The following is a 26,350-nucleotide window of genomic DNA, read 5'->3' as shown; positions in this document are numbered from 1 at the left end:
AAATTTGGTTAAAAAATTGTTTTTGATGTCCCAATTATATCAAATTTTTAGTGCTTCTGATTTTAGTGAAGAATATATTTGTAGTCATTCAGCCTTTTCCACATAGAGATTACACTGAATTTTAAGAATTGACTCATTGAGAAATTACCACTCTTTCAGATTTGATTTATGGAGGAACTAAAATAGGCTAAAAAAGGTCACAATGAAGGTCACTTACAAACTACAACAAATCAAAGTTTTCTGTCTTTTTCAGTGGCCAGTTCATCACCATCACAAGCAATCTCTCTGAAGCCCAATTTGTGAATATTTAAACTACTGCCTTTGAGTAAGTCAACCCAAACCACCTCTCTGTGGCCTCCATGATGCCCTAGTGGTTTTCATTTGGTAATTCTCTGTTCTCACAAAATAGGACACTCTCAAACGTTTTTGAGGAATAATTAAATATGATTATAGAGCTTATTAGGATTATTTACATTTGGTACATTAATTCTAAAGAATTCCAAAATATGAAGACCATTTCTGCTTGTATCTGTTATATTTCAGGTACCTAATAATCCCTGGAATGTAATGTGTGCTTTATAAAGATTTGTTGAATAAAATAATGAAAACAGTACTAAAGACCAGCTTGTCTCAAAATTTTAAATAATATTTGGACACTCAAAGAACATGGATTTTTCACAAATAGTCTTAATGTTGGTATAATATGAATAAAAATAGTGTAGTCTGTTATCTATGATATCAATCATGAAACCCTTAGTTTCTAAGTGGCAAATAGGCAATAAAAAATGATCAAATCATTTCCATTAATTTCTCATAATTGTTCTATCCAAATCAATGGAAAATCAACCTTATTGATTAAAGTGGCTTAAATGTTTAACAATGCACCCATTTTTTGTTGTTCACAAAATCAAAATCTCAACATGTTCTTTATTTTACAGAGACCTAACAGTGGAAAACACAGACTTAATGACCCCCAATTGCTTCACTGACCACCAACTATGGGATTTATTTTAATTACTATCCTCTTTATTTATGATTTTAATATAAGTGCTTCTAGTCTTTTATCTATAAATATCTTTATGGAGTAAATATAATATCGTGCACACAAATGAGCTATTGTTGCTTTTGAAATTTAAATTTAGAATGCAAATATTCACCTGTTATTAAAAACTTTAAGTCATCTTTTAATAGTATATAATAGTCAATTAGATATATTTACAAAATTCTACATATCTACTTCCTAATGATTAAGTTTATTAGGTTACTACCATTTTAAGCATTATAATAACACTGTGATGCACAATAGTACATATACTCTGGTTTTAGGCATTTCAGATTATTTTCTTAGGATATATTCCATAAGTGAAATTATTAGGGCAAATAATAGGGAAATTTTCAAACATTTTGTTCAAATTTCCAAATTACCTTCCAAAAGAGTTTATGACAGATAATTCTCCCACTAGTTTTACATTTGAATGATAGCCTCACTTCCATCTCGCTAGCATTTAGCTTAGTCTTATTCTAAAGGAGACTGTGTTAGGTTGAAAGATGAGAAATAACATTAGTTTTGCTTTAAATCTATATTTCTTTCATTACTAATGAGGTTAATTTATTTATCTTAATGATTATTTGCATACGGTAAATGTTCTATCTCTGAGTATCTAATTTCCAAAAATGATTTCTTTAAATTAAAATATTCCTTCTAAAAAAAGTGATACAAATGAACTTATTTACAAAATAGAAACAGACTCATTGACTTAGAGAATGAACTTATGGCTACCGGGGGGAAGGGATAGTTAGGAGTTTGGGATTGACATGTACACGCTACTACATTTTAAATAGTTGACCAATAAGGACCTACTGTATAGCGTAGGGAACTCTGCTCAGTGCTCTGTAATAATCTAAACGGGAAAAGAACTTGAATAAGAATAGATACATGTATATGTATAACTGAATCACTTTGCTGTACACCTGAAACTAACACAACATTGTTAATCAACTATACTCCAATATAAAATTTTTAAAAAATGTAAAAAAGTTAAAATATTCTAGGTCCCATTTAGTTGCCTTTCATCTGGTATAAAGAATCTCATTTCCTTCCATTTTGTGAAAATCTGGCAGTTAAATATTTACCATGTACCATTACCCTGGAAACTGCAGCCAGGTCCACTCTGGCCCTTCTGTGGCTGCACCTCTCTCCACAAGGCAAGGAGTCCATGGGGCCAAGAGGACAAAGCCTGTGCGGCCCGCCATCACAGTCCAGATGCCCAGCACCTGGAATTCCCTCTGTGAATGGCTCCAAGTCTATACCAGGGGTGGCATGGGCCCCTGCCGTAGGCTTGCCCTAGAACTGCCAATGTTAGAAACAAGTCCTGCATGGACTCTTTCATATCTATCTTTTGAGTATATTGTTCTCAACTCACTCACAAAATTAATCCCTGGAGCTTTATATTTATGTTCAGCTAGTTGCAGGGCCAAGTTATTAAACACAAGGGAATTGGAGTCAGTATGGATTTGAATTCCATCTCTGCGACTTATTAGCTTTGCGACTTTAAATAAGCCACTTAATGTTTCTAACTAACATAGTATTAGGATTATAGAATTATTTAATGTATACAGCGTTTGGCATATAAAGTCACTTGGTAAATTATGGTCTTCATTATGAGGAGAAAAAATCAGGTATTAGGAAAATTATGCATTCTCTTCATCTTCTGAGTATGTATTCAGGCAGAAGGTGTACTGTGAACTCATGTGTATGTGTGTACATGCCTGTGTTCACACATGTAGTCATAGAGACATAGGTTTAAACTAAAAATTGAATGTTAGAGATTGACTAAATTTGGCTTGAAAGGTGCAAAAGTAATAAAAACATATTCAGTCTTCTTTGTATGAAATCACAGCATGATGTATCATAAAGAGCATCAAACTCAAAATCAGCAAGTCTTATATTCACACCAGACTCTTAGGAAAGTAAATACTCTGAATTTCAATTTCCCTATCTATAAAATGACAGTAATAATCTTTCTCTGCCCACATAAAAGTATGATTTACATATATTTATGCTTACTTATTTTACATTTATATGAATTTATAGATATAAATTATAAAATTTTATCCACCTTTAATATTAGTAGTGAGTAGTATCTACAGTAGTTACATAGTGCTTATAGCAGTAGTATCTATAGTTATAGATATCTATAGTGATTATAGGCAGTACTACCTATAGTAGTTCCTGTGATTGGTTTATATTTACTACTCTAGTTAGAATATTTTTACTCAAAATGTACCTATACTTGTTTTGGCTTCCCCAATGTCTTGTTGAACTAGCATTAAAAATTAAATGGAAAATAAATGTATGCAATGAGACAAGAAGGGATAAAGTCAGTCTGAAAATCTTTAATTTTGGCGACATGGAACTGAATTCAACTCAATCCAATCATCCAGATAGGAAAATAAATGTAATATGGCTCATTATTTCTGTGTGTGTATATATATACATGTGTATAAATGTGTGTGTGTGTGTGTGTGTGTGTGTGTGTGTGTGACAGAGAGACAGACAGAGAGAGAGAGAGAGAGAGAGAGAGAAGGAGCATGCTTTGCAGAAATAGTGAGAAATTAGGCATATGATTCATTCTCTGTTTAAAAAATAAAAAACTCTAGACCTCAGAAACATAAGTAGAGCAATAGGCTAAAACAAATTGTAGAGGGATAAGAAAACACTGTCACTATCCTAACTTAATATTAACTCTCTTGTTTTCTTAAGTACATTGACATTTATACCTTACCACTAACAAGTAAGTACTTTGGTACTCTCTCATGTCATTTGGTCTTCTCCTTCTCATCATATTAATGATGGCTAGAATTTTACTTCTAAGTTAATTTTGGACGTGTTTTCATTTTTGTTTCATTAATCCTAGTTTCATTTTTTAATAAACAAAAATAACTTTTACCAAGATATATGATCACTCTTACTTCAGCTATCTTGCCTCATCTCCTAAAATTGTTTCTCTCCTATTTCTCAGAAATGCTCTTACAATGGATCTTTGTGTGACAACTCTTCTAAGATTTTCATTTTTTAATGCCTGGAGTATTTTCATTAAATGTCTTCATCTGAATAGTAATTTGGCTGGACATAAAGTTATACATCAAAGTTCATTTCCTTCTTTTTAAAAAATATTTATTTATTTTTGGCTCTGCCGGGTCTTACTTTCAGCACACAGGATCTTTAGTTGCAGCACGCAGACTTCTTAGTTGCGGCCTGCATGTGTGTTCTAGTTCCCTGACCAGGGATCTAACCTAGGCCCCCTGCATTGAGAGTGTGGGGTCTTACCCGCTGGACCACCAGGGAAGTCCCAGTTCACTTCCTTTTATACTTCAAAAATATTACTCTGTTACCTTCTTACTTCTAGTATTACTGGTGAGAAGTTCAAAGTTAACCTAAGGTTTTTTTCCTTTGTAGGTAATCCTCTCACTGACTTTACTTAGTATTCCATCTTTGATTCTGATATTCTTAAATTTCTCAACAATGTGGATTTTTCTTCTTTGTATCTTCTCTTGATGCTGTATGAACCCTTTACATCTGAAGCTTATTTTTTTATTCTGGGAAATTTACTTCCATTATTTCTTCAAATATTTTCTTCTCTCCATTTTTACTTTTTTCCTTCCTTCTGAACTCTCCACTGTATCTTCTATTCCAATCTTTCATATCTCTTTGGCCTTTCCTTTTATATTTTTAAACTCTTTATTATTTCCTAACGACTTCTGGAGGGTTTTCCAATCTGATTTTCCAATTCGACTAAATTGTTCTTCAGCGATATCCATCAGATATATCCATCCCACACATTAGATTCTATACTTTAAATAATTTTTCATACCGTATTTTCTATTTGGTTACTCCTTATGATACTAGTTATGTTTCTTATTAATATCATCCCTTATTTCTTTAAAATTAGCATGGTTATTTTAATTTATTGGTTCATGTATTAGAATAGATTATGATGTAGTAATAAAAAATCCTAAAACCTCAGTGGTTTAACTCATGCAAAGTCCATTACAAGCCTCAGCAATGCTCCAGGGCAACAGGATGTGGTGTCTCAGAAATCCAGATAGTTGGAGGCTCCACCACCATGTAGTTGAACTGTCTGGAGCATGCAACACATTTGGCCAACACAGCAGGGGAAAAAGAGCTCTGGAGAATCCTGTACTGGCAATTAAAAGCTTCATACTTTAGTAATAAATCATAACTTTGACTTATAAAGAAGTGGCCCAGTACTAGTCACGTGATCCTGCCTAACTGCAAAGGTGGAAAAGGGCAACTCTCCTATTTCCCTGGAGAGAAGAAGTCAATATGGATGAACAGTACACACCACTAGAGTCCCTCTGTTCCAGTACATCTGCTTCAGAATACATATACTATTCTATTCATTGATTTGCTTTTGAGGCAGTTGAACTCCTCAGGTAAAGAGGAAGGGTCACCACTGTAATGCTTAACTTAATGTGTCAACTTGACTAGGCCATGGTATCCAGATATTTGGTCAAACATCATTCTAGAGGTTTCTGTAAAGGCAATTTTTTAATATGAGATTAACATTTAAATCAGCGGACTTTGAGTAAAGTAGACCATAATGTGGGTGGACCTCATCCAATCAGTTGAAGGTCTTTCTATAAAAAGACTGACCTCCCTATAGGAAGAAGGGATTCTGTCAGTAGACAGCCTTTGGACTCGAAGTGCAACATCAACTCTTCCCTGGGTCTCCAAGCTACTCTGCACAGATTATGCATTTGCTTCTACTATCAAGTGAGCCAATTCCTTATAACTAATCTCTCTCTCTCTCTCTTCTCTCTCTCCCTCTCCATATACACTTATCTCCTGTGGACTTTCTCTGTTCAACCCTAACACACTAATAAAGCTTGAGTCACGGACTCTCACTACCAAATGGTCATATATTTTTGCACATCTGCAAAAGTAAGATACTTGTATGCAGCCAGTTAAGACTTCCATCTCTTTCTTCTGTTTCCACTTCCATTCTAAGAGACATGGTTCACAGTAACTCCTGAGTACAGTTATTACTAGCTGTACCTGTGTAAAAATAGCTTCTGGGAATACTCGTTCAGTGCACTGTGCCAACTCATCCTGCATCATGACATGTAAAAGGTCGTATTGTAGTATGAGAATGTTCTTCAGTGTCCAGCACTGAGAATATAAAGGAAGTGGTTTGAAATGCACAAAGCTAAAAAATAATATGTGAAAAAATGATTCCAATCATCAGATATGGAAAATTGTAAGAGAATTTGTTTTTCAATGATCCCCTAGTCAAAATGGAAGTTCTCTGTTTTTAAAAATATACTTGAAAATTCAAAATACATAATTTCAAATGCAACATACAATTTTCCTTTCTTGATACAATCATGCAAAATAGGATTGGTAAGATGTCCTGTGACTATAAAGCACAAATCTATAGCAGTATCAAAAACATGTCAGTGTATGAAGTTGTATGATTTATGCATCCAGGTATCAGTAAGAAAAGCAAAATTGAACAACCATATTATAGAAAAGGATAAAATATATTTCTGGTTTTAAATTGTAGTTATCTTTGTTAATACAACTGTTGACAGATAAAGAGGTGAACAAAGAAAATAAAGAAAAAAAAGGAAAACAGTTTTATAGGAATTTGTCATCTGGTTAATTAATAGAAATACTTTTTCTAGACTTAGTGATGTTCGTGTTATCTCTCAGTTTTAAAACATGTGCATTTTATTGCTATTTCTCGTGTCAGCCTAAACAAATAATCGTTTTCATACCTGATTTTGTATCTGTGATTTTGTTTTCCTGTTTTGCAAGATATAAAACGGTATAATTTTCAGGCCTCATAATCCTGGATCCACCCCTTCTCAGAGGTCTCCATCACAGATTCCCCTGTAATCCCCACGGGTCGAGACCAGAGTAGGGGCTCCCACAAAGCGATCCACAGTGCTGGGGGGGCTGGCTGTCCCCCTGGAGGCCCCGGAGGCTCAGGGGAAAGCTCTCCGCCTGCTACGGCGCTGGCCTGCGGGAGGGGCACTGCGGTCAGCCTGCAGTCACTTCTCTTACCTTGGATTGCAGCCTGTCTTGGTCTCTGTGGTGCAGAGGGGTGCTTCAGCCTCACGCCAGTGTTCTTGGATTCTCTCAATGGTGTCTTGTTCATGAATAGCTGTCATCTGTTCTCCTGAGGGGGAGCCAAGTCAGGAACCACCTATGTCGCCATCTTGCTGACATCATTCTCCATAGGTCTCATTCTTGTGTCTGCTGAACCTATGTCTTCTTGAGGGTGTCAGCTGTTCTATCTGGTTAATGGAAAATGGCACAAGATTAAACGCTGAATCAATCAGTCCAGGTGAGTTGGGCAGGTGGAGATAAGCCCCCACAGCTGAGTATCTCAGGCTCCACAGAATCCCTGGTGACCTTTTGGCTGACCCTCCAGCAGGCAGCTACTCCAATCAGGGTTTCTTTAAAGCCTTAGGTGAATCAACAGAAGCAGGTTCACTCTGGAGGCTGAAAACTGAAGAGTTTAATGGGGAAATAAATGCTGGAGAACAGCGAGTCAGTCTATACCTATGTTAATAACTTCTTGCTGGAGCAGGCCTTTTTTTGCACTGCTGTACTACTCCCTGAATTGGCAACAGCAGTGATCCTCTGAGCTGTTGGGGAAAGGAAGGTGTTTGCAGTAAAGCTTGCAGGCCATGAGACCTGCAGAGCAAGAAAAAGGCAAGTGAAGCTTAACAAAACTTTTTATTTCAAATTTTAGCATGTATCAGATTACCTGGATGGCTTGTTTAAACATAAATAGCTAGGCTTTAGCCTAGGTTTCTGATTCAGTAGGTCTGGAATTAGCCAATAATTTGTATTTTTAAATTTGTATTTCTAATAAGCTTGAGGTGATACTGATGCTACTGGTCTTCGTAGCACATTGGAGAACCACTGTTCTATCCCATTCTCCCATTTTCTGCCTCTGCCTTTCCTCTGCCTCAGGCTACTACCCAGTTATCCTGTGCAAACTAGTCCTCAGATGGTCTTCCCTCTGCGAGGGGGGTGGGGGGTGGGGGGAGTGTTTGTCCTCTATGAGTTCCTTAAATTTATAGTTCCTTTCGCTTCTATAATTTCTCCAGCATTCATTATGGAGGACAGAGGCTGAAACTTATTTCTTCATCTTGGCAAAACCAGAACCCACACCCCCTTCAGCCTCCTCCTGTCTCCTTAGTTTAATATTTACCTAAAACCTTGGTGATGAGTCATCCTGGTTTTGCCAGGTAAAAATAAAATGATATAGAAAATGCCTTGTTAAACTGTCTATTCCTATTCAGTTAAGTAACATAAAGTACACCAACACTGCGAAGTTGTCATCTGAAATCATGTCTGACAATAGACTGCCTCTATTACAGCAAGTTTCCTCTGGAAAACCCATTAAAATAAAAGGTCAGCTTGATGGAGAAGGAAGTGGTAAAAGATCGTGAAAAGAAAACAGAGGAATGCCAAAATTTCTAAAACCAGGAATTGTGAGACCAAAGCTATAGTTATATGAATTTTAGACCAAGAATTTTCAAACTGTTAAATGTTGCCTTTATGTTGGAAATAAATGTCTTCAGAAATTTGATTATGCAGCAGTAATTTAATTATATATGTAGGTTTTAAAAAATCTATTGCCATTTAAGTAACATGTATAATAAATCATAATAAAATAAAGTAATAGTTTATATAGCCAATGACTCATTGTAAAGGGGCAAACTGAATTTCTTTTTTAAATGAAGGAAAACAAAGAGGAATAATAGAAGAAAGAAAAACTACATATTAAGTAAACTCTACAGTGAGACTGGCAACTTGTCAAAGGCAAACTATTCATTTTTATCTGAATCACACATACACACACACACACACACACAACACACAAATATACACACACACAAATAATACATTTCTTGCCTGTAAGTGACTATATTTATACTCTTTGCTTTCAGGTGGAGTCCTTTGATTGCTCTAAGCATGCCTGCTATACGATAAAGACTAAACTGTAGATGTGTACCTAAAATAAAAAGAAATAAAAAAAAGTGATTTTAAACTATTAGAAAAAGTTACACATACATTTATATAGTATCCACAGTACTTTCTCATGGAATTATTCTCCTGGGACTCTATCCCTTCCTACCCCCCTACTCCAACATACAGTGGAACAGAGTAAACTTTGAAAAACCCTGCTCTAGCCGATGTAAAAGATCTGAAATTAACAACAGTGCAGATTTCAAAGGAAGCTTTTTCTCTTTAAATTGGGAAGAGTTGAGGATAGTTTAGCAGCTCCTCAGAGGCAGCTGTTAAAAGAGCCACAAACACAGAGCTCAGTGCCTTAGCCTCGCTGCCTCATCCTGTGTTATTCTCCAAAGGAAGCTGAGGCCGCTTGTCCATGCCCTGTTCTCTCTGCAGAATGGCTATGAAAGATGAGTGCCAAATTACAGTAATTTAGATTTTTTAACAATTTTCTGGTAGTGGACTATAATTGACATTCATCTGTGGAATGGAGTAAGGTTAATGATTCAATCACATTTTTATTATGAAGAAATCTTACCCTGCTTAAATCTGCCAAAAAAAAGGGGGAGGGGAGTCAATATGTATTGTTTCTGCAGTGTTGTTAGTGGTCAGAGTTCCTAAGGAGAGCATTGTTTAAGCTAGTCCTTCGCTCACCATGTAAATTATTCTACCTAAGCGGTTCAAGAAAAATGAGCATGGGATGCTAAACTGCAAATTCCTTGATGCAGGTTTAAGTAAAGTAAAAATCTACCTTCTGTAGTCATGACTGTGATGAATGTTTCCTTGGTACATGTCAGAATTGTCAAGACATTCCGTTGATCAGGAAATGGCTCTGCCTATCCAAAAAGCCTAACAATAGAGCCTTAGATGCAGAGTGAGCCGCTCTCCTGACAGTACTGGTTTTTATTAGATATACAGCTGCAATCCTCAGCCACAATAGAAAAAAAGACAACTTTGGAGGTACAGCAAAGTTTGGAAAGTGGGAGGGTGCCAGAGAAAAATCACTGGAAGATGTCACTTGCTTTACAACTTTCTGTGCCCACCTTCAACTTACAGGGCTCTGGGTCCTTGGAGGGAAGTCTTCTTTGTGGACTCATTTCAAAGAGTTTTCTCTGAACATGAATGCTCCAGCTCCCCATGGGGTCATGAAGCAAGAATGAATAAGCTATACATTTACCTGTACAGTTGCTGAAAACAACAACAAAGAACCTCTTCAATGTAAAAAACCAAACAAACAGTACAATGCCTGCACTTAAGATGCTATACTATTCTCTACAGTATGATGTTCTGAATGCTCAAGAACAATTTGTAACAAATAACCTGTTCACTAAGAGAGCAACTATGGATACATTTTTTCCCCAAGGCAGAAAATATGTGAGTGGAGGGGACAGAATAGGCCCAGAGTGTACTCCTCTGTCTCTTCCTCCTGGAAAATAGAGAAGAAGCCCTCTGATGGAACTACAAACCCAGAGAAAAACAGTAACTACTGTGTGGTTCCCTCAGGGCAACGAAGCCATGTGTCAGTTGAGGATTTCTGACTACAAGTACCTTTATTCCAAAAAATTCTCAGTATTGGACTTTCTAGTGTTGTGAGAAATCAACGGGGAAATTAATTTGTGGGAAGGAACAGAGAATAGGGCTTAAAAGAGTTAAGGTTTTGGCATCAGAGGGATTTGGGGTTTTAATCCCACAGAGACAAAGGACATTCTTGAGCCAATTCTTTCTATTCTCTGAGAATTATTTTCCTTGTCTGTGAAATGAGGACTGACAAAATTTTCCCTAAGATCCATTTAAGTTTGAATATGGCACCTGAGGAATCTTCCTGTACAAAGACATAAAGTCACTAATCACACATGAAGCCATTGTCTTTTCTACCTTTGGTTTAAGATTGAGGCAGCATTTTGGTTCGGAGATCAGATCTAAGTCATACTTGTGACTAAGTATGTAAGTCACACTAAGGCATACTTGTGTCTGAATATTGGCACTTCCACCTACCAGCTGCATGATCCTGGGAAAGTTGTCAAACAGGTCTAGGCCTTAGTTTCCCCACCTGAAAAATGGAGAGGAAAACACTCTGTCTTATAGGGGTGGTCGTGAGAATTAAATGTGTTAATTCAGGTGATGACTTGCAAAGTACTATGAACATGTGAATAGAGAATACAGAACATTCCACAAAATCGTAGGTTTTTTTTTTTTTTAAATCACATTTTACTCTTAGAAATGCATTTACTCTCGGACTTCCCTGGTGGCACAGTGGTTAAGAATCCGCCTGCAAGTGCAGGGGACATATGTTCAAGCCCTAGTCTGGGAAGATCCCACGAACCACGGAGCAACTAAGCCTGTGCGCCACAACTACTGAGCCTGCGCTCTAGAGCCCATGAGCCACAACTACTGAAGCGAACGTGCCACAACTACTGAAGCCTGTGCGCCGAGAGCCCATGTTCCTCAACAAAGGAAGCCACCACAATGAGAAGCCCGTGCACCGCAAGAAGAGTAGCCCCCGCTTGCTGCAACTAGAGAAAGCCCGCGTGCAGCAACGAAGACCCAATGCAGCCATAAATAAATAAAATAAATTAATTTAAAAACAAAAGAAATGCATTTACTCTCAAGGAGACCAAAGACACTAGCCCAGCGTGTTCACCTTTGCCTCTCAGCATCGATTTACATCCTTTAAGACCCTTTCAGAAAACTGTGACCATTTCAGTTTACACGACTGTTAGCAATAAGAATTGATTCGGTTCCATGAATTCTTTTCTTGCTACTATTGCTTTAGATCTTTGTTTTTGTCACCTTCACATTGAAATAGCATGGAGAAAACTATTGACTTCACTCTCTGAAACCAGGGAGATCTGTGCTTTTTCATCTGGCATCCTTCATTTAAAAAAATAACTATTAATCAGCAACATTATAATTATTCTTTTTTTTCAGGTTTCTAAGATTCTTCATATTCTATTTTTCTTTAACATCTTTATTGGAGTATAATTGCTTTACAGTGTTGTGTTAGTTTCTGCTGTATAACAAAGTGAATCAGCTATATGCATACGTATATCACCATATGCCCTCCCTCTTGAGTCTCCCTCCCACCCTCCTTATCCCATCCCTCTAGGTGGTCGCAAAGCAACAAGCTGATCTCCCTGTGCCATGCAGCTGCTTCCCACTAGCTATGTATTTTACATCTGGCAGTGTATATATGTCAATGCTACTCTCTTACTTCATTGAAGCTTAACCTTCCCCCTCCCTGTGTCCTCAAGTCCATTCTCTACACCTGTGTCTTTATTCCTGTTCTGCCCCTAGATTCATCAGAAGCACTTTCCTTTTTTTTTAGATTCCATATATATGCGTTAGCATACGGTATTTGTTTTTCTCTTTCCGACATACTTCACTCTGTATGACAGACTCAAGGTCCATCCACCTCACAGCAAATAACTACATTTCAATTCTTTTTATGGCTGAATAATATTCCATTGTATATATGTGCCACATCTTTATCCATTCATCTGTTGATGGACACTTAGGTTGCTTCCACGTCCAGGCTATTGTAAATAGACCTGCAATGAACATTGTGGTACATGACTCTTTTTGAATTATGGTTTTCTCAGGGTATAAGCCCAGTAGTGGGATTTCTGGGTCATATGGTAGTTCTATTTTTAGTTTTTTAAGGAACCTCCATACAGTTCTCCATAGTGGCTGTACCAACTTACATTCTCACCAACAAAGCAAGAGAGTTCCCTTTTTTCCACACCCTCTCCAGCATTTATTGTTTGTAGATTTTTTGATGATGGCCATTCTGGCTGAAGTGAGGTGACACCTCATTGTGGTTTTGATTTGCATTTCTCTAATGATTAGTGAAGTTGAGCATCTTTTCATGTGTTTGTTAGCAATCTGTACATCTTCTTTGGAGAAATGACTATTTAGGTCTTCTGCCCATTTTTGGATTGGGTTGTTTGTTTTTTTGATATTGAGCTGCATGAGCTGCTTGGAAATTTTGGAGATTAATCCTTTGTCATTTGCTTCATTTGCAAATATTTTCTCCCATTCTGAGGGCTCTATGTCTTGTTTATGGTTTCCTTTGCTGTTCAAAAGCTTTTAAGTTTTATTAGGTCCCATGTGTTTATTTTTGTTTTTATTGCCCTTTCTCTACGAGGTGGGTCAAAAAGGATCCTGCTGTGATATGTCATAGAGTGTTTTGCCTATGTTTTCCTCTAAGAGTTTTATAGTGTCTGGTCTTATATTTAGGTCTTTAATCCATTTTAAGTTTATTTTTGTGTATGGTGTTAGGGAGTGTTCTAATTTCATTCTTTTACATATAGCTGTCCAGTTTTCCCAGCACCACTTATTGAAGAGGCTGTCTTTTCTCCATTGTATATTCTTGCCTCCTTTATCAAAAATAAGGTGCCCATATGTGTGTGGCTTTATCTCTGGGCTTTCTATCCTGTTCCATTGATCTATCTTTCTGTTTTTGTGCCAGTACCATACTGTCTTGCTTACTGTAGCTTTGTAGTATAGTCTGAAGTCCAGGAGCCTGATTCCTCCAGCTCCATTTTTCTTTCTCAAGATTGCTTTGGCTATGCGGGGTCTTTTGTGTTTCCTTACAAATTGTGAAATTTTTTGTTCTAGTTCTCTGAAAAACGCCATTGCTAATTTGATAGTGATTGCATTGAATCTGTTGATTGCCTTGGGTAATATGGTCATTTTCACAATACTGATTCTTCCAGTCCAAGAACATGGTATCTCTCCATCTGTTAGTATCATGTTAATTCTTTCATCAGTGTCTTATAGTTTTCTGCATACTGGTCTTTTCTCACCTTACATAGGTTTATTCTTAGGTATTTTATTCTTTTTGTTGCAATGTTAAATGGGAGTGTTTCCTTAATTGCTCTTTCAGAGTTTTCATCATCAGTGTATAGGAATGCAAGAGATTTCTGTGCATTAATTTTGTATCCTGCTACTTTACCAAATTCGTTGATTAGCTCTAGTAGTTTTCTGGTAGTATCTTTAGGATTCTCTATGTGTAGTATCATGTCATCTGCAAACAGTGACAGCTTTACTTCCTCTTTTCCGATTTGTATTCCTTTTATTTCTTTTTCTTCTCTGATTGCTGTGGCTAAAACTTCTGGAAAATATGTTGAATAATAGTGGTGAGGCTGGAGAACCTTGTCTTGTTCCTGATCTTAGTGGAAATGGTTTCAGTTTTTCACCATTGAAAACAATGTTGGCTGTGGGTTTGTCATATATAGCCCTTATTATGTTGAGGTAAATTCCCTCTTTGCCTACTCTCTTGACCGTTTTTATCTAAATGGGTGTTGAATTTTGTCAGAAGCTTTTTCTGCATCCATTGAGATGATCATATGGTTTTTCTCCTTCAGTTTGTTAATATGGTGTATCACACTGATTTTTTTGTGTATATTGAAGAATCCTTGCATTCCTGGGATAAACACCACTTGATCATGGTGTATGATCCTTTTAATGTGCTGTTGGATTCTCTTCGCTAGTATTTTGTTGAGGATTTTTGCATCTATGTTCATCAGTGATATTGGCCTATAGTTTTCTTTTTCTGTGACATCATTGTCTGCTTTTGGTATCAGGGTGATAGTGGCCTCATAGAATGAGTTTGGGAGTGTTCCTCCCTCTGCTATATTTTGGAAGAATTTGAGAAGGATAGGTGTTAGCTCTTCTCTAAATGTTTGATAGAATTCTCCTGTGAAGCCATCTGGTCCTGGGCTTTTGTTTGTTGGAAGATTTTCAGTCACAGTTTCAATTTCAGTGCTTGTGACTGATCTGTTTATATTTTCTATTCCTTCCTGGCTCAGTCTGGTATGGTTGTGCATTTCTAAGAATTTGTCCATTTCTTCCACGTTGTCCATTTTATTGGCATATAGTTGGTTGTAGTAATCTCTCATGATCCTTTGTATTTCTGCAGTGTCAGTTGTTACTTCTCCTTTTTCATTTCTAAATCTATTGATTTGAGTCTTCTCCCTTTTTTTCTTGATGAGTCTAGCTAATGGTTTATCAATTTTGTTTATCTTCTTAAAGAACCAGCTTTTAGTTTATTGATCTTTGCTATTGTTTCCTTTATTTCTTTATCATTTATTTCTGATCTGATCTTTATGATTTCTTTCCTTCTGCTAACTATGGGTTTTTTTTGTTCTTCTTTCTCTATTTGCTTTAGGTGTAAGGTTAGGTTGTTGATTTGAGGTGATTCTTGTTTCTTGAGGCAGGATTGTATTGCTATAAAATTCCCTCTTCAAACTGCTATTGCTGCATCCCATAGGTTTTGGGTTGTTGTGTGTTCATTGTCATTTGTTTCTAGGTATTTTTTGATTTCCTCTTTGAATCCTTCAGTGATCCCTTGGTTATTTAGTAGTGCATTGTTTAGCGCCATGTGTTTGTATTTTTTTTACAGACTTTTTCCTGTAATTGATGTCTAGTATCATAGTGTTGTGGTCGGAAAAGATACTTGATGTGATTTCAATTTTCTTAAATTTACCAAGGCTTGATTTGTGACCCAAGATACGATCTATCCTGGGGAATGTTCCATGAGCACTTCAGAAGACAGTGTATTCTGTTGTTTTTGGATGGAATGTCCTATAAATATCCATTAAGTCCATCTTGTTTAATGTATCACTTAAAGCTTGTGCTTCCTTGCTTGTTTTCATTTTGGATGATCTGTCCATTGGTGAAAGTGGGGTGTTAAAGTCCCCTCGTGTAACTGTGCTATTGTCGATTTCCCCTTTTATGGCTCTTAGCGTTTCCTTTATGTATTCAGGTGCTCCTCTGTTGGGAGCATAAATATTTACAATTGTTATATCTTCTTCTTGGATTGATCCCTTGATCATTATGTAGTGTCCTTCTTTGTCTCTTGTAATAGTTTTTATTTTAAAGTCTATTTTGTCTGATGAAAATGGCTACTGCAGCTTTCTTTTGATTTCCGTTTGCATGGAATATCTTTTTCCATCCCCTCACTTTCAGTCTGTATGTGTCCCTAGGTCTGAAGTGGGTCTCTTGTAGACAGCATATATATGGGTCTTGTTTTTGTATACATTCAGCCAGTCTATGTCTTTTGGTTGGAGCATTTAATCCATTTACTTTTAAGGTAATTATCAATATGTATGTTCCTATTACCATTTTCTTAATTGTTTTGTGTTTGTTATTGTAGGTCTTTTCCTTCTATTCTGTTTCCTCCCTAGAGAAGTTCCTTTAGCATTTGTTGTTTAGCTGGTTTGGTGGTGCTGAATTCTCTTAACTTTTGCTTGTCTGTAAAGGTTTTAATTTCTGTGTCAAATCTGAATGAGATCCTTGCTGGGTAGAGTAATCTTGGTTGTAGGTTTTTCCCTTTCATCACTTTAAATATGTCCTGCCACTTCCTTCTGGCTTGAAGAGTTTTTGCTGAAAGATCAGCTGTTAACCTTATGTGGATTCCCTTGTATGTTATTTGTTGTTTTTCCCTTGTTGCTTTTAATATTTTTCCTTTGTATTTAATTTTTGATAGTTTGATTAATATGTGTCTTGGTGTGTTTCTCTGTGAGTTTATCCTGTATGGTACTCTCTTTTCTTCCTGGACTGGACTATTTCCTTTCCCACGTTAGGGAGGTTTTCGACTATAATCTCTTCAAATATTTTCTCAGACTCTTTCTTTTTCTCCTCTTATTCTGGGACCCCCTATAATTCGAATGTTGCTGCATTTAATGTTTTGCCAGAGGTCTCTGAGACTGTCTTTAATTCTTTTCATTCTTTTTTTCTTTATTCTGTTCCCTGGCAGTTATTTCTACCATTTTATCTTCCAGCTCACTTATCAGTTCTTCTGCCTCAGTTATTCTGTTACTGATTCCTTCTAGAGTATTTTTAATTTCAGTAATTGTGTTGTTCATCACTGTTTGTTTGCTCTTTAGGTCTTCTAGATCCTTGTTAAATGTTTCTTGTATTTTCTCCATTCTATTTCCAAGATTTTGGATCATCTTTTCTATCATTACTCTGAATTCTTTTTCACGTAGCTTTCCTATTTCATCTCCATTATTTGGTCTTGTAGGTTTTTACCTTGCTCCTTTGTGTGTAAGGAACTTTTTTGTCATTTCTTTTTTTTTCTTCTTTTGATGGTTGGTGCTGTATTCCTGTCTTACTGGTTGTTTGGCCTGAGACGTCCAGCACTGGAGTTTGCAGGCAGTTGGAAAAAGCTGGGTGTTGGTGCTGAGATGAGGATCTTGGGGATGCCTCACTCTGATTGATATTCTCTGTGGTGTGAGGTTCTCTGTTAGTCCAGCTATTTGGACTCGGAGCTCTCACCACAGGACATTGGGAGTGACCTCTGGCCTGGGAACCAAGATCCTGCAAGATTTGTGGCATGGTAAAAAAAAAAAAAAAAAAAAAAGGAAGATAGAAAAAAAGGAGCTGTACAATATCAAAGAATAAAAAACGAAATAAAATTAGAAAGATAAAAAATATATTAGGAAAAATAAAACTGTAATTGAAACAACTGCAACAAGGTAAAATTAAACCACAACGGAAGAAAGAATAAAGAAGGGTGGGGGGGAACAAGCCAAAAGGAGAGATCACTAACAAAGTATAAAGAATAAAATAAAATTAGAAAAATAAAAGATTTATTAGGAACAATAAAAATATAAAAGAATCAACAACAATGAATCAGCAAGGTAAAACAGAACCCCAATCTAAAAGAGGAAAAAAGAAAAGAAAAAAAAAGCCTTGGTTATACGGGCGAAGTTTAAGTGGGGGGTGGAACTTAGGCCAGGGCGGGGTTTAGGGTGGGTTGGGACCTAGGCAGGTGTGTGGGGGGGTGACGTTTGAGCATGGGATGGGGCCTAGGCTCAGGACCCACGCGGCCAGAAAAGGCCTTGGGGGCGGGGCCTAGGCAGGGCAACATTCAAGCATGGGGCAGGCCCTGTGCGGAAGGGGAGAGGCAGCACATAGAAAGGAGCGCCTCTGGAGTGTGGAGTTCCGGAGTTTGGAGATAGGGCCCTGAGTGAGGTTGTGTGGGTGGGGTTTAGGCCCAGCGCATTGGAGGGGGTCTCAGAGGGGGGCTCTGAGTGTAGAGGTAGGGCCCTGTGTAGGTGTGCAGGGGCGGGGCTTGGGCTCTGTGCGGCAGGAGGGAGGCTCCGGGGGCAAAGGATTAGGCCCGGGAACCCAAGAGGCTTCTCGGTGCCTAAGTGGACAGGGAAAGCACTGGCTGCGTTCCCTTCCATTCCTTCGTGCCCCTCCCCCACTGGACCCTTAACTGTGGGTGGGTCCCCCTGGATTTAGGAAGTCCTTCCCTCCCCCAACCACCCCTCAGGGATGCCGGTCCTGGAGTTCTGGCCCTTACTTTTGCTCCCCCTTCCCCCGCTTCACTCCCTCAGGACTCGGGCAGCTGGAGGGGGCCTCGGTGGGCAGAGGATCAGGTCCTAGATCTCAGCAGGCTCCTGGGGGCCCAACTGGGCAGGGGAAACCTGGCCATGCTCCCTTTTGATCCTCTGCCCTCCCAATGGTTCCCCAATTTCCCCCTTCGGGTGTGGGATCCTTTCCCCTCCCCCAGCCACCCCTCAGGGGCACCAGTCCCGTCCCTCCTCCACTTCCCCTCCCCCTTCACTTCCCCCACACCCCACGTCCTACCCGTTGCTGGGGTTTCCTCCTGTCCCCTTAGCTGTCTGTGGTCCCCCACCGGTGCCTGGTATGTGCCCTAGTTGTGAGGAGGCACAAATTCCACATCCTCCCAGTATGCCATCTTGACTCTAAATCTGCCTATTTTTTTTTTAATTGAGAAGAAAGAGGAGAAACATTTCTATAAAAAATGTTTTTTCACCAAGAAAAGGAGAGTATAAAAATGTTGGAGATATGGTAAGGGAAAGAGTAAGTCTGTGAGCAAGCCATCTAGTGTGTCAGTGAGTGAGAAGGAGAAAATTGGAAGGAGAACTATAGGCAGAGAGAAGGAAACAGATTGAGAAACCAATTTTAAGAAGAATCAACTAAAGGAAAGTAGAAGATTTGAAAAAAATAAGAGAGTGGCAACAGAAGGAGAAAGTCTGGTGAGAAGTGAAGAATAATAAAAATTTATAGCAATTCATGTATATGACAAATTCAACCCATATTTGAATAGAAATACCAAAAGAAACACCAAAGAAGGATCTAATGGAAGGTTCTCATCACCCACATAAAATGGAGATTCTTTTCCCTAACCTTTATTTATTTAAATTTTTTGGTTGAAGTACTTTTACTCTCAAATTTCTAAAACTTACTGCCCTCTTCTGCCATTTTCTCATTCCTTTTATGATTTTTATTAAGGCTAAATAATTCATTGAAATATAAACATATGTTCTCTTCATAAGTATTCTTCCATCCCAGGAAGGTAGTTAGACCTCCATTCAAGTCATCTATAGAAATTATCTAAAGTAGTGCACTAAGAAAATGTGCTTAGGCTCCTGTGTTTATCAATATGACATTCCAGATACCCCAGATATCATACCCACTGAAAACAAGAAAAAATTATGGAAAATAAATATTAATCCATATAAATTCTTCCCTGATCTGCCAAGAAACTAAGAAATAGTCAGGGGCTTTCAGCAACTGTGAAGCTGGGGAGATCCCAGCTGGGCTGAAGACCTAAGATCTCATTGTCCTCCCAGCTCTTTGACACTTCCCTAAAACCCCTCAGTAAAATGGTCTGATCCATTTCCCCTCTCAAAAGAAAAAAAATAGTCAGGGGCAAAAAATAAAGTCAAAGAGGGAATTCATAGAGAAAAGTAAGTGCTCACCAAATGGCTTTCACGTGGAGGTGACTGCTGACCCATGGTGACCCTGAGCTTTTGTTTTGGTGCTATCACGGGAATAGTGGAACAAAGTCTAATCTTAGTTCCTACAAGATGGGAATTGAAGAGGAGATCCTATACGAAGCTGGGATTTCAGAGGGCTATACCCTCAGTACAAGGGTGAACTGGACATAAAAAACACATTGCAGAGGAAATCTGCCTGTCTTGATGGACAGAAAGAACAAAAAGAAATCCTCCTTGATAATGTTGATGCTGACCCCGGGTCCTGGACCCTTTAATCAATATAAATTGATAAGAGGCCAAACGAGAAATTCAGGCAAGGCTTTATGGGACTCGTGCTGCGGCATGATGGAGCAAAAACAAGAAACAGGTGCCCTTGCTCGTTCCCTGAGGAGGGGTGAGCTGGTTCCTCAAAAGGGTGAGGCTGGGGGCAGATCAGGTGGTCAGGTTGGAGGGCGGCTCCGGTGATCTGCCCGCCCCCGTGGTGGTGCTACGGGCAGGGGTCACGTGCAGGACCCTTCTTTTGCTCCCGGCACCTCAGAAGTGACAACTGGTTTTTGGCCTTTTTGTATCTTATTGTTCATAATTTGCTCCAACTGTGCATTCATGTATTTTTAGTCCCTTACAGTTTCTTTGTGTTCTGTTGCTCGAAGAGACATTTGTCCAGGAGCAAGCACTCCAGTAAAGGATCTAAGGTCCCAGGTCCCAGCCTGTCTCAATGTGAACCAAAAAACTGACCCTCAGAATGGTTTATAGCAAAATGCTAAAGGGGATATCAGTAATGAACTGTTGTTATTAGCTGTTTAAAAAAAATCCATTATCTTGCCAAATAAAGGGAGTTATGTCAAGATTATACAGAAGGGAGGGGTATTGAAATAAAATGTTTTTGTAATTGAAATTGGAAGGGACTAAATTCAGCAACAGAGTAGTGACTGCTTGTATTCATGTGCGGGTAAAACAAAAGGAGACAGGCAGGAACTGTGCATTTTTGGAGGCACTAAAACTAATTTCATTAACAGCTCCACAAAGATAGAGATTATAGGTTCTAACTCAAGGCCCAATAGAAGCAAGGATGACTGAAGAGACAGCCCATTCAATTCTGAGAAGACAAAAAGTCAACCTCTCATGATTTCTCCATGGGATGTGTAGCTACTGAGTGCCATACAGTCTTCATTCTCTGCTATTTTAACTTCCCTAAATCTGATACTCAACAGAAAAAAAAAATGGCACATAGGTAGTCACACATTTAAAGAGCATCTCTGGAGTATCTGTTCTGAAGCTGGCACTGACATAAGCAAAGGCAACACAGAAATGGGTGTGATATGCTCTGAGCCCGGGAGGGGCTCTGTATGGGAGGAAGAATGGAGACTGAAGCTTTAATACAGAACAGTGAAAATGACATGCGGCAGAGGTTGGGATGGCAAAGTATAGTGGAAAATAGGAGGCAGAGCAATTAGCTTTGATGGCGAGTATTAGTGGTTGTTTCTCAGCTGAATCAGAGGAAGGTGGCCTTAGGAACAGGAGTAGAAGAGTTTGTTCAGTGAGTAGGAAGAAGAGAATGATGTTCCGGGTAGGAAATGTGGCATGGGAAAAGGCACAAAGTCATGGAAGGATTTTGTGTGTTTTTGTGTAAAGATAAAATGTGTTATGGAGTAAATCACCAGCCAAGTTACATCAAGAGCAGATACTTTTCCAAACAAGAAGCAACTGGGCCACGGGTAGTGGTCTTGTGTGGTGTGGTCAAGTTCTCTTCCAAAGCAAGGGGTGAGATTGACCACAGCTGATTCAGGGATGCCAGTAAATGCCTGGGGATTCCGAGATATGTCTGCCTGTAAAAATTGTACTATATGTTAATTTGGGAAAATCAAGAGTGGTACTTGGGGTTGCAATGCAGTGGTGCTGAGAAATTCACTTGCTGATAACACAAACACAGGTAAAGAGGACACAAGTGATGTCATTCTTATTATGGGAGGCCACTTATTTACTCATGTATACAAGAAAAATGTTTACATCTCAAGAAATCTGTTAAAGGCTACAAAGTAAAAACCGTACTTTTCTTACAATTTAGCTTAGGAACTAAGGTATGCATTCATTCATTGATTCATTCAACCAATATTTTTGATCATTTACTATGTATCAATATCAGTCTAGGTGCTGAAGACATAGCAGTGAAGAGGAGGACATCACTGCTCATATGGCACTTATATTCTACTGGAAGAACCAAAAACTTGCAAGTCTTGATATGATTAGCTGCAGCAGTTAAACAGATATGGTATAAAAAATGTTCCAAATATGATGTGCATCAAAGTCACCTGGAGATTTTTTTCTATACACAGAGTCCCAGGTTCCAATCACTAAACATCCTGTGATTTTAAGAAGTCTCTCTTGAGACCCTTGATATGCAGCCAGGTTTAAGAAATGATAATGCAGACCATTATCCTAGGATCTGCAGAAATTAACCAAGTGAACGCTCACTTTTGTGAGACCAGCTGTCTAGATCAACCTAACAACTGAGCCGAGCTTATGTAGGTACAAAGCAATTTAGATATATGTACAAACTGGGACTTCCCTGGTGGGCCAGTGGTTAAGACTCTGCACTTCCATTGCAGGGGGCCCGAGCCTGATCCCTGGTCAGGGAACTAAGATCCCATATGCCTCACAGGTTAAAAAAAAAATGCGTTAGATATATTTACAAAATATGACAGATATATGTTTTGTAAATATTTATATGGAGAGAATACGTATTTTATACATGCCTGGCTATATATATACCTGTGCTTGTGCACTTGTTGCCGGAATGGGGACCCCTTTCAGGGCCCAAGAGTGGGCTCTGTCTAACACTCAGAGGAGACACATGTGCAGACAAAGCAAGAGACTTTATTGGCAAGGGGCACCCGGGCGGAGAGCAACAGGGTAAGGGAACCCAGGAGAACTGCTCAGCCACGTGGCTCACAGTCTTGGGTTTTATGGTAATGGGATTAGTTTCCGAGTTGTCTCTGGTCAATCATTCTGACTCAGTGTCCTTTCTGGTGGCTCACACGTTGCTCAGCCAAGATGGGTTCCAGCGAGAAGGATTCTGGGAGGTTGGTAGGACATATGGACTGGCATCTCCTCTCTCCTTTTGACCTTTCCTGAACTATTATGGTTGGTGGTAGCTTGTTAGTTCCATGTTCCTAACCAGGACCTCCTGTTGTAAGATAACTCATGCAAGTGTTTACTGTTGGGCCTGGCCAGGGTGGGCGGTTTCGGTCAGTGGTTCCCCTAACACAGGGGTCCCCAACTCCCAGGGTTGCGGAACGGTAGCAGTCTGCGGCCTGTTAGGAACCCGGCTGCACAGCAGGAGGTGAGCATCCGGCAAGCAAGCGAAGCTTCATCTGCCGCTCCCCACCACTTGCACTACCGCCTGAACCATCACCCCCACTGCCCAAGTCTGTGGAAGAATTGTCTTCCAAGAAACCGGTCCCTGGTACCAAAAAGGTTGGGGACCGCTGCCACACTTGTGTATCTTTTTTGGTGTATTGTATTTGGGACTAATTAGTATTGATTCTACACAACCACACCAACGCTGTACACTTTCTGCGGTATTCTATGTAGACAGTGAAGGGTGGGATACAGCGAAGTAATTTAGAGCTGATCTGTATTAAACCTTTTAGCTTTTTTTTTTTTTTTTTTGCAGTACGCGGGCCTCTCACTGTTGTGGCCTCTCCCGTTGCGGAGCACAGGCTCCGGACGCGCAGGCTCAGCGGCCATGGCTCACCGGCCCAGCCACTCCGCGGCATGTGGGATCCTCCCGGACCGGGGCACGAACCCGCGTCCCCTGCATCAGCAGGCAGACTCTCAACCACTGCGCCACCAGGGAAGCCCCAGCAAGCATTTTCAATGTTCACTCCGCTTAAAATAAGAACTTAAGTAATTCAGCTGCAGTAGGTCATGTTAAAACTCGGTGAGCGGTGGGGTGAGGGCTGATCGCTTTCTCTCCTCTACTCCCTTTCCCAAACTCTACTCATTTATCCTAAAAGATTAACCCAATGTGTAAAAGCAGCTGTATTCTTCTTTCTTTAGGTCACTTGATGACATCATCCCCAAAGTATCTTTTTGTAAATTTAAAACTTCTACTGATTAAATTCAAACCCCCCAGAGAATACTCCAAATTGAGAAATTTAGGTAAGAAAGATAAGTTTAACTCCTTTAGAAAATAAAATGCCTTCTGCAAATTTCTTGTATTTACTTTTTAAGTTTTCTACTTACTCTATTTAGAGACTGAATTGCAAAATTTCTTCCATGACAATACAAGAAGGATTTGAATCTGAATTGTATAATACTGGAATAGATATAGACTATAACTTAAATATTTCCTTCATGGTTTTAGGAAGATGTTCATTTCAGAAACTCCTAATATCTCACTTTAATTAGTAAATAATTTATATAATAATATTCAAATAGGGTTTAACATTCTTAGAATAACGTAACAGAAAACTCTCATTGCCTGTCTCAGTGATAATATTTCAGAAGCCATTGTGGCATATTTATGACTAGTAGTCAAGAAGTTGGAGGTCTATATTCCTCTTAGAAGTGATGCTGGTTGGGAGAAATAAAGAATGTGTTAATGTATTATTGCTAGCGTATGGGTTAGCAATAATATAAACATTGCTTGTAGGATAGGATCAGAAGTTGGAGATAAAAGCATGACAGAGAGATGCAAGTAATATGCAAGATCAAGGAAAATCTATGTTCTTCACCATCTGCCTGTTTCTTTCTCTGTGTGAAAAACAGTGGAAAAATAACTTTCATAGGAATGATTAAAAATAACCTAAAGTATCACTTTCAAGCAGGTTTCCAGCTGAGGTAGAAGGCCCTACCTGCCTTTCACTGCTTTATGAATCAGCGAATTTTTTCATAAGCATTTTTTCATATCTAACAGTCAAGCAACTTGAATGATTGCATGTTAGAAGCTAAGGAACCTTCTTACCTTCAATACTGTTGTGTTCTATTCCTGCATTGCTTCGTTACTTTAAAAAGATGGAATTTTCATTTGTTCTCTTTCTATCATAAGTGTCTCATGGGTGAAGATTCATTTCTGAAAGCAATAAAAAATTCATTTGGTTCATAAAGGAAGAACTCGTTGTGAATTATATTACCAAAGCTGTTCTTGATATGCTTGTCCATTAAAATAAAACAGAATAGTTGAGAAACTCTCATTAAATCATTAAAGGAATTTTTTAAAGTTACCGTTTTAAAGGATTGATTTTATCATTGTGTTATTCAATATGCCTAAGCAATTGGTCCATTCTTCTAAGTCCTGAATAAATAACCCACTAAAAAATCATGGCCAAGTGGTTTTAAACTAGAAAGAGTAGCTGTTGAGTAATATGAAAACCAAGTGAATGAATCAGGAGTTTAAAATTTTAAAAACACTGAACAAAACATCTCATAATTTTTTCTACAACATAAGCAGAAAAAACTTCTCTAATGTCTCTCCACATGTCACAAATCATAGCAAGTATTATTATTACAGATAAAAAGTGTCAGTAGAAGAATCACTCAAATATACAACAAATTTTGACTTACAAATTATTTGCTTAACAAATTACAAATTATTTTGGTTCTAAATGAAATCTTTGATATGGAACTTTATTTAACGAATCAGTCAGATGAACTGATAGTAGAAACTCCAAATTTCTACCCAAGAAGGGTTTAGGGATTAATAAGATGGTTGTAAGGGGTCCTTGAAGCTGAGCTTGCAAAGCACTCTGCACTCCACCAAGAATTTGTGTGTTGTCCACATCAAAGAAGAAGAAATGGAAAGTTGGGGGTGGGGGTAGAGAGGTGTTAAAGACACAGGTGCCCCTAGTACCTGAGGTCAGGAGAGTGGAGGTGATGTAGAAGGAAATTGAAAACAATGAAGGAAAATGAAGCAATTATCTTCTCCACATACTACATAAACTATGTGGAGATATCCTTTCAGCTTTAAGCATTCATGAGAAACTGGTCCAGCCAACAGCGGTCTTTATACAAGTTAAATTCCTTGTTCAGTTTCTTAACAATTACTGCCTCTCACCTAAAAAGAGGAAATCCTCAGGGGTCATTTGAAAGAACTATCCTGGATTTGAATTCGGTTTCTCCACTTATTATCTGTACAACTTCCTTTCTTTCTTTTTGTTTTTTGTTTGTCTGAGAAGTACTTTATTCTCCTTTCCTTTTTTTTTTAAATAGATCTTTATTGGAGTTTAATTGCTTCACAATACCGTGTTAGTTTCTGTTGCACAAGAAAGTGAATCAGCCATATGCATACACATGTCCCTGTACCCCCTCTCTCTTGAGCCTCCCTCCCATCCTCCCTATCCCACCCCTCTAGGTCATCGCAAAGCACCAAGATGACCTCCCTGTGCTATGCTGCTGCTTCCCACCAGCCAACTACTTTTACATTCGGTAGTGTATATATGTCGATGCTACTCTCACTTTGCCCCAGCTTCGCCCTCCCACCCCATGTCATCAAGTCCATTCTCTATGTCTACCTCTTTATTCCTGCCCTGCAACTAGG

At 38.6% G+C, this 26,350-nt stretch overlaps 1 long non-coding RNA gene across 1 annotated transcript in view; it reads right to left on the bottom strand.

The window, feature by feature from the left end:
- LOC307184135 overlaps window positions 1–26,350 on the bottom strand; it is a 179,004-nt gene that overhangs the window by 101,047 nt on the left and 51,607 nt on the right. Inside the window, exons 3-5 of the long non-coding RNA XR_013827664.1 lie at window positions 24,779–24,886; window positions 11,051–11,105; window positions 7,091–7,323 (exon numbers count right to left, since the gene is read on the bottom strand). This is a non-coding gene — a long non-coding RNA (uncharacterized lncRNA). The remainder of the gene's footprint in view (window positions 1–7,090; window positions 7,324–11,050; window positions 11,106–24,778; window positions 24,887–26,350) is intronic.

The sequence above is a fragment of the Stenella coeruleoalba genome, assembly GCF_951394435.1.
Source record: "Stenella coeruleoalba genome assembly, chromosome: 3".
NCBI classification, from domain to species: Eukaryota; Metazoa; Chordata; class Mammalia; order Artiodactyla; family Delphinidae; genus Stenella; species Stenella coeruleoalba.
The sequence above is the reverse complement of the archived record's forward strand: the minus strand, read 5'-3'. Positions and strand labels throughout refer to the sequence as shown.